A 13,250-nucleotide genomic window follows, 5' to 3' on the forward strand; every position below is an offset into this window, starting at 1 on the left:
CTCACTTGTCATTTTAACTGGATGAACACAGAATAGAATGTTTAAAAATAGAATATTCAGAAATATTGAAAATTGTGTTATTTTATACTTTAGTTTATTACCATAAGATATACAGAGAGCTATTGGTAAGAACATTCCTTAACCATCCAGCCAATCTTTACCGAGTCTCTACTATGTGTTCAGGACCAAATGTTAACATGGGGCTTTCAAAACTTATTCAACAAAACAAGGTCAAAGGGAGATAGACTGAAAACGAGATGACAACTTATTCAGCTGTAAGCAGTGCAGATGCCCAGAGAGGGTCCTTAATTTGCCCTAATGAGTGACGTGGCCATTTTTATGGGACACTGCAGCCAAAAATAATAAAATACAAGGGTGCCTTTCCTGCCACCACTCCCTCTCCTTTTGTCCCCAAATCCCAACACACACAGACACAGCACAGTCATACATAAAGAAAAGAAAGCCCCTTTTATTATGTTTCCAGCAATGTTTCTTTGAAGCCTCAAAGCACTAAGCATACAAAGTTTTAGGCCACCTGGCACTTCCCAGAAATGGGCTCAGCAACCACTGGGTCTCTACTGGGGCCTTGGAACTGCAGTCCATTCTGTGTTGCTCATTTTGGAGCTCTGGTCAGTGAGCTAGGAAAGGTCTCTCTCTCCTCTCTCCCTCTTCTCTCTGTCTCTCTCTCACACACACAGCCATAACTTGAATATGAGTTGGGCCTAAATGCACACAAACCTCTAGCAGAAAAATAAAAAGAAAAGAAAGAAAGTCTAAAATCTGCTCTGAAAATAAACAGGCTGCTTAATCTCTGAAAGTCTGTCTTAAATACCAGGTTGACAGAAATGGTTATTACTGCTGTCCTACTTTCTACCGTGTTTTAAGCCTCTGAAGAGGTTTCTAGTGTTTTATGTTTCAAGTTGTGGCTTCAAATGGATCTGACCCCTGAATTATGTGAATCTATGTATCGTAAATACCCTGTTGTAGTCTTTTAAAAATGTCTTATGTATGTGTGTTTCAAACTTCAATGTAGATGCATTTAATAAAAAATGCTAATTCATTAAAAAAAACCAACTTTATTAAAAAATTAACAGTTCTAATAGCATGTTTGTCATTATTTGTTCTCTAAAAACAGTAAGTGTATTTTCTTTCTTCTGGGTGGAGGGTTCATGAAAATTGGACATTAAGCAGAGGTTTCTGAATTGGTAATACTGAGAATCCATGATTTAGACTATAAATTTAAAACAGGGTCAAATGACATCGTTAAGCTGTTTGACACCCAGCAAACAGAAATAAACTCAATTTAAATTTAATACTGTCACCAAAAGTGAAAGCTAGAAAATAACGGAAGTATTGGGTTGGCCGAAATGTCTCTTCAGTTTTTTCCATAAAATAAAACACGTATTTTTTTCATTTTCACCAACAGCTTTATTGATTTGGATATTTTGAGTATGTCAGCTATCTCCCACTATTGGCTTCTAGTGAGTAGAGGCCAGAGGTGCTGCAAAACATCTTCTAATGCATAAGGCAGCCCCACAACAAAGAATCATTTGGCCAAAATGTCAACAGTACCAAGAAACTTCACAAACCACTTTTGATATGTTTGATCAGTCATAGCACCTTCTCCATATACTGCACAAATCTCTTTTTGCTTTTCTGTTGTGTTTTTACCTTTCTTGAAATGATAAAGCATGATATGCTGAAAACATTGCATATTTTCTTCCATCTTCAATATTAAAATGGCTGCACAAAATGTCACCAACTTTGATAAGTTTTTAAAAAATGCACACTGATATGACAGCTGTCACAATACAGTTTAACAAACTTGTTCCTTTTTTAAAAAATTTTATTTTAATCATTGTTCAAATACAGTTTTCTCCTTTTTACTCCCAGTCCAGCCCCCTCTCTCACCCCTCCCCACTTCCTTCCCATTACCACCCTCCCCCTAATTTTTCTCCATGTGTCCTTTAAGTTTGTTCCCGTAAACCCTTCCCACTGTCCCCTAAAATTCCCTCTACTCTCCCCTGTGGTCACTGTCAGCCTGTCCTCTATTTCAGTGTCTTTGGTTATATTTTGCTTGTTTCTTTGTTTTGTTATTTAGGTTCCTGTTAAAGGTGAGATCATATGCTATTTGTCTTTCACTGCCTCGCTTGTTTCGCTTAGCATAATGTTTTCCAGCTCCATCTATGCTGTTGCAAAGGGTAGGAGCTCCTTCTTTCTTTCTGCTGCACAGAATTCCATTGTGTAAATATACCATAGTTTTTGATCCATTCATTTACTGATGGGCATCTTGGTTGCTTCCAGCATCTAGCTATTGTAAATTGTGCTGCTATGAACACTGGGGTGCATAGACTCTTTTGGATTGGTGTTTTAGTGTTCTTAGGATAGAGTCCCAGCAGTGGAATCGCAGGGTCAAAAGGCAGATCCATTTTTAGTTTCCTGAGGAAATTCCACACTGCTTTCCATAGTGGTTGTACCAGTCTGCAGTCCCACCAACAGTGCACTAGGGAGGGTCCCCTTTTTCTCCACAACCTCTCCAACACTTGTTATTTGTTGCTTTGTTTATGATGGCCATTCTGACTGGTATGAAGTGGTATCTCACTGTGGTTTTAATTTGCATCTCTCTGATAGCTAGCGATATTGAACATCATTTCATGTGTCTTTGGATTTTCTGTATGTCCTGCTTGGAGAAGTGTCTGTTCAAGTCCTTTGCCCACTTTTTAATTGGATTCCTTGTCTTCTTAGAGTGCAGTCTTGTAAGTTCTTTATATATTTTGGAGATTAAACCCTTGCCTGAGGTATCATTGGCAAATATGTCTTCCCATACAGTTGGTTCTCTTTTAATTTTGATACTGTTTTCTTTAGCTGTGCAGAAGCTTTTAATTTTGATGAGGTCCCATTTGTTTATTCTTTCCTTTATGTCCCTTGCTCTAGGGGACAAGTCAGTAAAAAAGTTTCTTCGTGAAATATCTGAGATTTTCCTACCTACGTTCTCCTCTAGGACTTTAATGGTGTCACGTTTTATATTTAAGTCTTTTATCCACTTTGAATTTATTTTTGTATATGGTGTAAGGTGGTGCTCAAGTTTCATTTTTTTGCACGTGGCTGTCCAGTTCTCCCAACACCATTTGTTGAAGAGGCTATTTTTACTCCATTTTATGTTGCTTCCTCCTTTGTCAAATATTAATTGACCATAGAGACTTGGGTTTATTTCTGGGCTCTGTTCTGTTCCATTTGTCTATGTGCCTGTTTTTATGCCAGTACCAGGCTGTTTTGATTACAGTGGCCTTGTAGTATAGTTTAGTGTCGGGTATTGTGATCCCTCCTACTTTACTCTTCATTCTCAAAATTACAGCAGCTATTCAGGGTCGTTCCATATAAATTTTTGAAGTGTTTGTTCTATGTCTGTGAAATATGCCATTGGTACTTTAATAGGAATTGCATTGAATGTGTAATTGCTTTGGGACAAACTTGTTTCAAATGAAGTTTTAAAGACAGTGCTACTAAAGCCATCATACGAAGAGAAAATAAATGAAGTTTTTGGACAACCCAGTATGACTTTGGTCAAAGGTCACCTAAAAAGCACTGCTGCACAGGCTCTGGAACCTGAACACACAGCTGTCCCAGCCTCAGGTGCACGGAGCACAGGTGGGGCGCAGCCGCACGCCTGTGGGGCAGTCTTGGGATGAATGCATGAGGGCACGCGTGGGCCCAGATTTTCTCAACAAAGAGGCAGAGGAAACAACATTAAGTGAAGGGACAATGTTGGAGAGTATAATAAACCTGAACAGCATTGTGTGGAATGAATTCACCTGCAAACCGGGAATCTGCCTCAGATGAGCATCCTAAAAATGAACTGAGCTCTATGGGTCACACATCTGGACCTGCCACAGGGCCTGGGAGACGTTCGGTGTTGTTTCCTTCCCTTCCTGTGGGCTGTCCCTTGTTAACACCAACTCACTAATTATTTTAAGTGTGTTAGTTATAATATTTTAAGATTATAATTAAGGAAAGAATGATAATCTAAGCATTCTGATGGTCACTTAGACTCAGGTGATGGATCCACGTCAGGTGCCAATGCTTCTTGTCATTCACCAGGCTGCCCGGGGGGAGAGGAGAAGCAAGCAGGCATTTCCCTCAGCCCTTCCGGGCTTTACTCTGGGCGCATGTCTGGCTTCACCTGACCACTCCTGTTTATGACTATGAGTACTGAACTTCAGTCTGCAGCAACCCCTCCAGCACTGTAATATAAATCCTCACAGGAAAATGAAGAGCAGCTTCTGACCAACTGGTTGGGGAAAAAACCAAATGACTAGTTGAAGAAAACCTGATCTAAATCACCACTAATATTATGAAACATTTAAACTTTATATTCTACACTCATTTCTTAGTTATGTCACATCCCAGCTAAATGACACAATAGTACTTGTGACACATGAATTAGGCTCTGTAAAATTCTGCAGCTAGTTCCTTAAGCAACTGTTGTTAAATGGAGAATGGGGGCAGGGGGAGAGTGGGTAACAATGTCAGAATATTGTCTTTAGTTTATTACAACTGGACTATTCTTTAGATCCTGTAGCTGAAACTAGGAATCTGAGCTTGAATCAGAGCATGAAACCAAAACCAATGAAAAATGAGCACTCCGTTCTCAACTCACTGCAGTCTGAAAATCATGATCCAATCATCCTTATACACTAAGACAATTACTTATTCCATAGGCTCCTGTGTCATAAAATGCTTTGTTAAAATGGTTTCTTATAATTTCCCACCTTCTGTTTAGTATTACTTCACACAGATTTGTTCTCTGTAAAAGTTTACCTATTCTTACATGTCCACCTCAAGTATACTTCCTGTGTAAAGGCCTTCTAACTACATAATATTACTTCATCACTCCCTTGGGCTTCCATATTATATTTACCTCATCACTGTACCTTTCTGCCTTGTTTACAAGTCTGTGCCCACACCAGACAGACTTGAAGGCAAAAACATGGTTACATCACTTCAGTTCTTTCAAAAAAAAAAAAAAAAAAGATGGGTAGTAAATAATTGTTATTCATCTTTGTAAACTCACTTCTACATACCTAGCACAATGAAGGGCCTCAGGAAATGTTAATTGATTAAAATAATTTGTTAGAGAATGTGAAAGAAATTCCTACATTTTCACAAAGAGCAACAGAGTGTGTGTGTACAGCCATGAGTTAAGGACGACAACCAGGTGCCGAATTTTCAGAGTAAATAATCTGTTTCTGTTGAGCACACATCTCATCTCCATTCTCCCCTTGCCTTTTTCCCTGCTGTCTCACAATCATTTTATACAACAGAAGGAATTATGTCCCCTCACTTTACAACATGCATGGATGGATAACTGTGCACTTCGGCAGGTTAAACGTCAGGCCTGGGGACCGTGTAGCCTCGATGACATTGTAGGAGGGACCCACTGCGCCACCGGCTGCGGAATCCACACCTTTCGATGCTGCTTTCAGGGATCCTGCCGCTCTATCACAGTGCCTCCCTTGCACGTCTCATAACATGTGCTAATTCAAATAAACTGCCTAATTATGGAACAATTTATTTTACAAACCCATCCTTGGAAAGGACTGCCTCAAAGGGGAGGGGCCGCAACGGCGGCTGGCGCAGGACGGGCACGTGAAAAGCCCGGACCAAACACCTCGCTCTCAGAAATCTACCCCAAAGGAACGGTCAACTGAACACACAAATGCCTATATAGAAATTTTCACAAAAGCCTTATAATTTTAAAAAATGTGAAATAAATGTCCAACAATAAGATTTATCATAATGTCTGTACCCTGGAATATTACGGAACTTAAATAACTACGGTAGATCGCCTCTAAAATGGTCCCTGCCTCCTGGAGCTCCCATCCCTTGTGTAATCCCGTCTCCTAAGTGTGGGGCTAAGGACTCACTTCTAACAGCGGAGCACAGCAAAAGTGACTGGGGGCCACTTCCGAGACTAGGTTTTAAAGAGATCGTGACTTCCGTCTCGCGCTCCTCCTCTCACTCTGAAGACACCAGCTGCTGTGCTGTGAGCCGCCTTGCGGAGAAGCCCGTGAGGCGAGGAGCCCAGGGGGTCTCTGCACAACCGAGTCACAGGCACTCAGCTAAGCTGCACCTAGATTCTTGATTCACAGAACCTCTGAAATTAATGTTATTTTAATCCACCAAGTTTTAGGACAGCTCATAACACAAAAATATATAACACTTAAAAAATATTTAGACCCTGGCTGGGTAGCTCAGTCAGTTAGAGCGTCATCCCATACCCCAAGGCTGCAGGTTCCATCCCTGGTCGGAGTACATTCGAGAATCGGAGTGCATTCGAGAATCAACCAGTGAATGGATCAGGGAGTGGAGCAACAAATCAATGTTTCTCTCTCTCTCTCACCTCTCCTCTCTCCCTCCCTTCCTCTCTCCCTCTAAAATCAATTTAAAGATTTTAGTAACATGAGGAAATGCTCATATGTTAACTTTAAGTTACTGGTCGAATGGTTTATTTATCCATACTAACATAAACAAAACCTCAGGCTTTTAGTAACAAAAATACGTATTTTTAAAAGCCAAACTCGTAATTTGATGCAATACATAGCTGCCTCAAACCCAGATTTAATGCTGATATGAGACTCAACCATTTTGTGAGGAGAGAGAACAGCACTGGAGCCACATGGAAATCCAGGTAACAATGCTCAGTAAGCAAGTCAGAACAGTCAACAGGACTCCAGCTCACCCGAATGAAAAACAAAGAGAAGCTGCCAGGCTGAGTGAGCTGCAAGGGTTACACTAATGCAGGATTCCGATGGTCAAAACCAAGATCAGGTCTGTAAGGGGACATGGACCAGGGCGCAAGGGTGCCCTCTGTGTCAAAAACCGTTAGTCGGCCAGGGCTTACTCGTGAAGTAGAATCCTAAAACGCTGAGCAGCCCCGCCATCTCCCCTGAGCTCGGTATTTGTCATGTGTGATTTGCAGACAGATCAACTGTGAGGACAGCGTTTCCACAGCAGTGCTGTGTGCTCTTCACTACTCCCACCGCTGCATGCACAGGGAGAAGGGAAAAGTTATTTTAGAGTTTAGGATTTGGGAAAATGGTTTTTTGTCAGGCCATTTGTCATTTTTCTGAGTGTGGACTTGTAGTTCATCCAAGAGCCTGACCAAGGTTCTTATTAAAAAAAAAATTATACCTTGAAATATAAAATACTGAAGCTTAAAAGGCTCCACTGAACAGAATGACTTTATAATAAAAAATCACTGCACAAAATCTTTTTATCATAGGATATTCTTTGAACTTCACTGAGCCTATGGAGAGAAATATGTACAACAAACTTGTGTTATTTGGATCTCATGGAAGTTAGAAAAAACCAATAGATTCTACATAAAGAGCTCTTTAAATGGCTGTTGACTAGACAAGGGAAGGAAAATGTAATTAGCAATGTGACCACAGGCCTTCCTCAAGCCAGAACTGTCATAATTAGCTTCAAACTCAAGGTTGGTTGGTTGAGAATACCTAAATCATAGTCATTTTAAGTGATCAAATTATCTTAACTGGCATTTTTCTGAGTCACTAACCTTTACCTCAAGTGTCATTAAGGAACTTGAAGGGGATCAGCATTTGCCACTCCGAAATATGCCTTCCCCGTTTTTTGTCCAAAAGCAGTGAGTAAATTTCCCTTTGTAAAGATCTCTCCCTCTCCAACACCAGGCAGAGAACTACACTGGAGACAACTCTTACTTCCTAAGACAAACCCTCCTAACAATCCCATTGATTATATATTTCCTAGTCACCCTCCCATAAGGTACCCCCCAGGAGCCCCACCCTTTTTCTTAGCCTCTTCCACACTTACCATTTGTTAAAGATGGCATATAAGTCTCCAATTCTAACTGTCTCCTTGAATCACATTTCTTTGTGAACTCCCATGCAGGAATAGGTAATTATTTTTTTCCTGTTAATCTATTATTGAATCTAAAAGGATAGAGGAAGAGTTTTTTCTATTTCCTGCAAATTCAAGATAAGTTTTTATGTTATGTCATATAACTACTTCAAATATTTTAGAACAAGTAGGAGACATAAATAATAAATTAAAAGAGCATTCAGTGCTATGCACTGAATTAAATTCCAGGCAGTAGTATATATAATGTTGAATACTTAAAAGAATCAGTTTTCTTATGTGGAGACATGAGAAAGCAGTGTCCAAATCCACTTAGACTCCAGGTCAAAGGACCAAGAATTCAGAAAATTTTGCTATTTAAAATTCAGTAATTATTTTATGATACATTCACAACACTCCTAAGGAGTCATGGAGTTCCTATTCTCAACGGCTGATGGTGTAGTCTTTTCTGGGGTGAGGGGAGCAGTGGTACATTTAATTTAAATATTTTTTACAGCCGTGTTTTTTACCTATTGGATTTCTCACTAGTCCAAAGAAGTTTCCCCTCCCATCAAGCTACAATTCTTATCATGCTCACCCAGGTTCATTTTCTCCTCCTAGCCTTCCCTGATGTTGAAACAAACACACCACCTCCCCCTTTTCTCCACCAGCAGCCTTTCCCCTCTTTCCTGCTGAAACCAAAGCTGTATCATCCTCCTCCAGGCGAGGGGAAGCCCATCTCCTTCACGAAGACCTCCTGGGATTCCTCCAAACCTTACTCAACATTCTCTTCTTGAACTGACGTCCAGCCTATTTAATTTATAAATGCTCTCCCCGGATAGCATCTGAGGTTAACCAAATGAGGTTAAATATTCCTCAAGGGCAACACTCCTTTCTCCTTTTATTTTGCACAGAAGAGTTCTTTACACTGACTGAGGCACTTAAAGAATGCTAATTAAGGCTGGGCTATTTATCCAACATCTGTGTGCCTCACAGCATGTTAGATGGTGGGAATGAAACTGGAACATACACAGTTTTGCCTCTTTCAGGGCACTTAAAGCAAAGGCCACACACTCATAGCCACGTTTGGGCCCATGTTCTGTTTCACCAGTGCAAGGTTCAAACTCTTCTGAAGTGGCTAGTTCCGAGCTGGGCATCCACCCTGGTTCCCAGGACTTGGTCACTCCCTTGTGTCTGGCACACACATCTGGCTTCACTCACTTGTCACCTTCAGCCCCTTGTGAAACATCTTTAATTTCACAACTCTTAATTCATAAGAAATAAACTCATTCTTAAAGTACAGGCTCTTCCCATATTAGATACTCACTGGAGTTATTTATTACTCCCCAAACTTTCAATATTATTATCATGCTGTGATTGGTTGTATTTCTTCACCACTAACTTGCTGCATGCTGTTCATAGTACATCTTACTATGGAAAACAGACTCCAGTTAAAAACAAAGTCCCCAAATGCTAGGGCAGATGGTATATTAATTAATTAGAGAACGAAAACAGAACTGTTCAGCAACTGTTGTGCTTTCCTAAAAGCAAATGATCTTTAAGCTGAAAGGACAGAAGAAACCTTGTTCCGAGAGAACCAAGACAGAAGCAGAAGAGGTCATTTTAGAAGAATTCATATCTTCAAACTCTGGTGAGTTATATTCCAGGAAGAACTCAACAGATGTGAGCACAGAAATATTCCGACAACCTTTGGGAAAACATAGTAGAGGAGGTGGTATCAAGAGTCTGGAAACTCAGACACATTCCCCCCCCAAAATTTTACAACTGAAACCAACACAAAGTAATAAAGGCCCTGGCCGGTGTGGCTCAGTTGGCTGGAGCATCCTAGAGACCGAAATGTTGTGGGTTCAATCCCCAGTCAGGGTGTGTATGAGAAAGCAAACCATCTCTCTCCTCTCCTTCTTCTCTCTTTCTGAAAGCAATGAAAAAGTGTTCTTGGGTGAGAATTAAAAAAAATAATATTGAAGGTGAACTGTAATTGAAAATATCAAATAAAAATTTTAAGAAATTCTGGATCAATAAAAATTAGTTATCTTTCTTTGAAAAAAAAAAAAAACAACTGAAGGACACAATTAGAATGCCTAGGCATTATAGACCAGTTAAGTTCAATGTGAATCTCTGGCAAAATTCAAGATTTAATCAGTAAACAGGGCACATTTGGGGACAAAATATTAGGGATGTTTGAGAACTAGCAGTTCACTCAGAAATAATCATATTGAGCTAATGTCATTTACTTTTGTGATGGATCCTCTAGAGAATACTCAGGATCTTAGCAACGCATTTGATTAAAATTTTTCTTATGATGTCCCTAAGAAGAAGACTGATTTATGGGCTAGAATCACCTGATAAACAAGCACAGTACTGAGTTCAGCTGATTCACTAATTTGCCTCGTGGTACCTACTGAGCTAACCAGATTCCCAACCAGTACTGCACTTGGCACTCTCAGCACACTGACTTCTAACAAGAACCCTGGAAGGTACATGTTACTGTCCCCATTTTGTTAACATGGTTAAGAGGTTTCTCAAGGTCATGAAGCCAGTAGGTGTCAGGGTCAGGCACCAAAAGTCCAGGACCATTTCTACTGCGCCTCGGGCTTCCATATGTGCCACCATAGCAAAGGGACCTGCTCCATGTATTATCAATGACTGGAATGTCTGGTCAACAAAAACACAAAATGTGCAGGTGGCACAAAACCGAAAGGCAGAATTAATATGACGGATGCCACAATCAAGATTAAAACATGTTTAACAAACTGGAAATTGGAGGCTTAAAGTAATATAAGAGTAAAAAACAATGTTGGCATTCAAGAAATTTTAATTGCATAAGTATTAGAATGACTGTATTTGAAGACAGAAACTCATTGCATTCTGCACTGTTCAGGTTAGAATGAATTACTGAACTCAATTTGGGGCTAAGGGTCTTTAGGAGGGAGGGAGGGGGAGAGGGGGGAGAGAGGGGGAGAGGGGGGAGAGGGGGGAGAGGGGGGAGAGAGGGGAGAGGGGGGAGAGGGGGAGAGGGAGGGAGGGGGAGAGGGAGGGGGAGAGGGAGGGAGGGAGGGGGAGAGGGAGGGAGGGAGGGAGGGAGGGGGAGGGAGAGAGAGAGAGAGAGAGAGAAAGAGATCTTAATTAAGGAAGGAAAGAAATGATTACTATTTAGTGAAGATAACTAACTAACGTTTTCTGACTTCTGGGTAACTATACCAAGTAGTTTATGAAGATAATCTCATTTCGTCCTCACAATAACCCAATGGGTAGATAGAGTACAGTATCACTTCCTACTGTGCAGATGAGAAGTTGAGGCTCAGGAATCTGAAAGGCTGTCAAGTAAAGGAGACAAAACTTGTTTTGTACCACTTTAGACCTTTAGTTTCTTAACTGTTTTTCGTTTTGTTCTTTGGTCACAGACTCCTTTTAGATGACAGCATTGGAACTCTGCTAAAAAAAAAAAATCTGCATATGCTTTCACAGGTGGGGGGGCAAGAAGGAGATCGGCAAACACAGGACTACTGAGAAACAGGCCCAAGGAAGCAATGGTCAGTTCTGTGTAAACAAGGATTTCCGAACAGTAACAGAAAGGAGGGGCACCTCAAAATGCAGTGAGCTCCCTGTTGCTGAAGTTTCCATCAAAATGTGGTTAGTCTGCCAGGAGTTCTATAGAGGATATATTACAATGGACTGGAGGTTGGTCTATGATTTTAAAGTATGTTTTTGCTGTAAGATTGTGGGCCTTAATAAGTAATTTTTGTTTGATGGCAAAACAAGGAAGTTAAAACTGAAGTTATTGTGCCAGACTGTTCTGCTGAATATGTCAAGCAGAATACCGAAATAATGTTATTCTTCACCTACATATGATAGCTGTAGCAGGTACGTGGAAACAACCTCATCCAAAGAAAAAGGGTATACTCAAATGTTGATCTTGATGAAACTTATACTTTGTCGTAATAAAAATATTACTTATTCCTCTGAATCCTTAATTAAAATTTTCCCTAAGATAAATAACCTACGCACCAGATCCTAAAAAGATAGAGTCTCTGATGAGAACATTTCCTAGTTCGTAATTTTATGTTAACTCACATCCATGAAGGATGGGGAGGGGTAACAGAAGAGAACTCCAACTATTCTGCTTTGCTTCAGATCCTTTTGCTAACGGCTGAGGGATTTTACCTGTCTATTCTGATACATTTCCCATTTGCATCATAATTCCCCTCCAGATTCAGCCTCCCACAGCTCTAAAGAGTACAGGAATTAATACTTTGCTCATCATATACTATTCAGGGCACAAGCCTGACAGCTAGGCATACAAATTAAATGTTCATAAGCAAATCTTTACCTGGAAATCTTCATTCAGTCCTCGGGTATAAAGGAGGAAAGATGGTGAGAATGCAACTTATAATGCCTTTCACCTGGGGGCTCAGACGGACGTGGGAGGGGCGGGGGCTAACTCTCCCCAATTAGGGGACCGAGGCGCGAGGCGAGGTCTCAGGCAGCTGGCCGACAAGGGTCTGCTGGGCTCGAAGCCGCCAGTGACTCACAGGTGTCTGCCATTGAAAAATCCAGCCAGCAAAGCTGACCTGCGGAGACTGACACACACACGCACCCGTGGCGCCCCTCCCAGATGTTCACTTACCGAGGCAGGACCTGGACAGCCGCGCGCCGGTTGCACGTCGGGACAGCTGCGGGGCCGAGAAGGCGCCCCGCGGTCTCCTTGCCCAACGCGGTCCCGGAGCCCCCGGCGCCGGCGCTGCCCCGCCGGCGCTGCCCCGGGGCGCGCTGGCGTCAGGGCAGGGGGGAACCGAGGGCAGTCCCGCAGTCAGGGCAGCGGCGCCGCCTCCTCGCCGCGCCCGGCTCAGCCAGGGGGCAGCAGTTAGAGGACGGGGCGTCCTTCGGCCGCGCTCCCGGCCCCTCCTCCGGCCGCCGTCGCCGCCACCGCGCCCGCCGCGCGCACGCCGCACCCGGCCGGCTGGGTCCTGCGGGTGGCGCCCGCCCGGCTCAGGGGCCTGCCCCGTGCGGGCCACGTGCAGTCGACGGGGCGGGGCGGCGAGACCGGGCGGTAGGCCACCCCCCGCCCCAGTCCACCCCCAAACACTATCCAGGGTGCTGCCGCCTCCCAGCAGAAATTACACCCCCGTAAAGTTCAAATAAGACGTAAGCGCGCTAGTCACTTTACTGCTCCGGCCCCAGGCCCCTCATCTGAGCCACCTGGGCCTCTACCTTTCCTGGGCTCTGCCCAATGAAGAGGAGGGGCCGCCCTCGAGGCCCTGCGCTGGGACGGCCGGGCCTGGGCGGGAAACAGGTGCGCACAGCGCGCCGCACAAGTGAACTCGTAGCAGTCTCACCTCAGCCTTCTCAGCTAA

At 42.6% G+C, this 13,250-nt stretch overlaps 1 protein-coding gene across 2 annotated transcripts in view; it reads right to left on the minus strand.

Moving 5' to 3' along the window:
* The window catches only part of CUNH2orf88 (chromosome unknown C2orf88 homolog), a 31,438-nt gene extending 18,574 nt beyond the window's left edge, over window positions 1–12,864 (minus strand). For both annotated transcript variants that reach the window (XM_045837099.1, XM_045837168.1), the window contains exon 1: window positions 12,524–12,864. The gene's annotated coding sequence lies outside the window, so the exon portion shown is untranslated. The remainder of the gene's footprint in view (window positions 1–12,523) is intronic.
* Window positions 12,865–13,250: the final 386 nt, after the last annotated feature.

This window comes from Phyllostomus hastatus, unplaced genomic scaffold (genome assembly GCF_019186645.2).
Source record: "Phyllostomus hastatus isolate PE091 unplaced genomic scaffold, TTU_PhHast_1.1 phas_contig_1, whole genome shotgun sequence".
Lineage (NCBI taxonomy): Eukaryota > Metazoa > Chordata > Mammalia > Chiroptera > Phyllostomidae > Phyllostomus > Phyllostomus hastatus.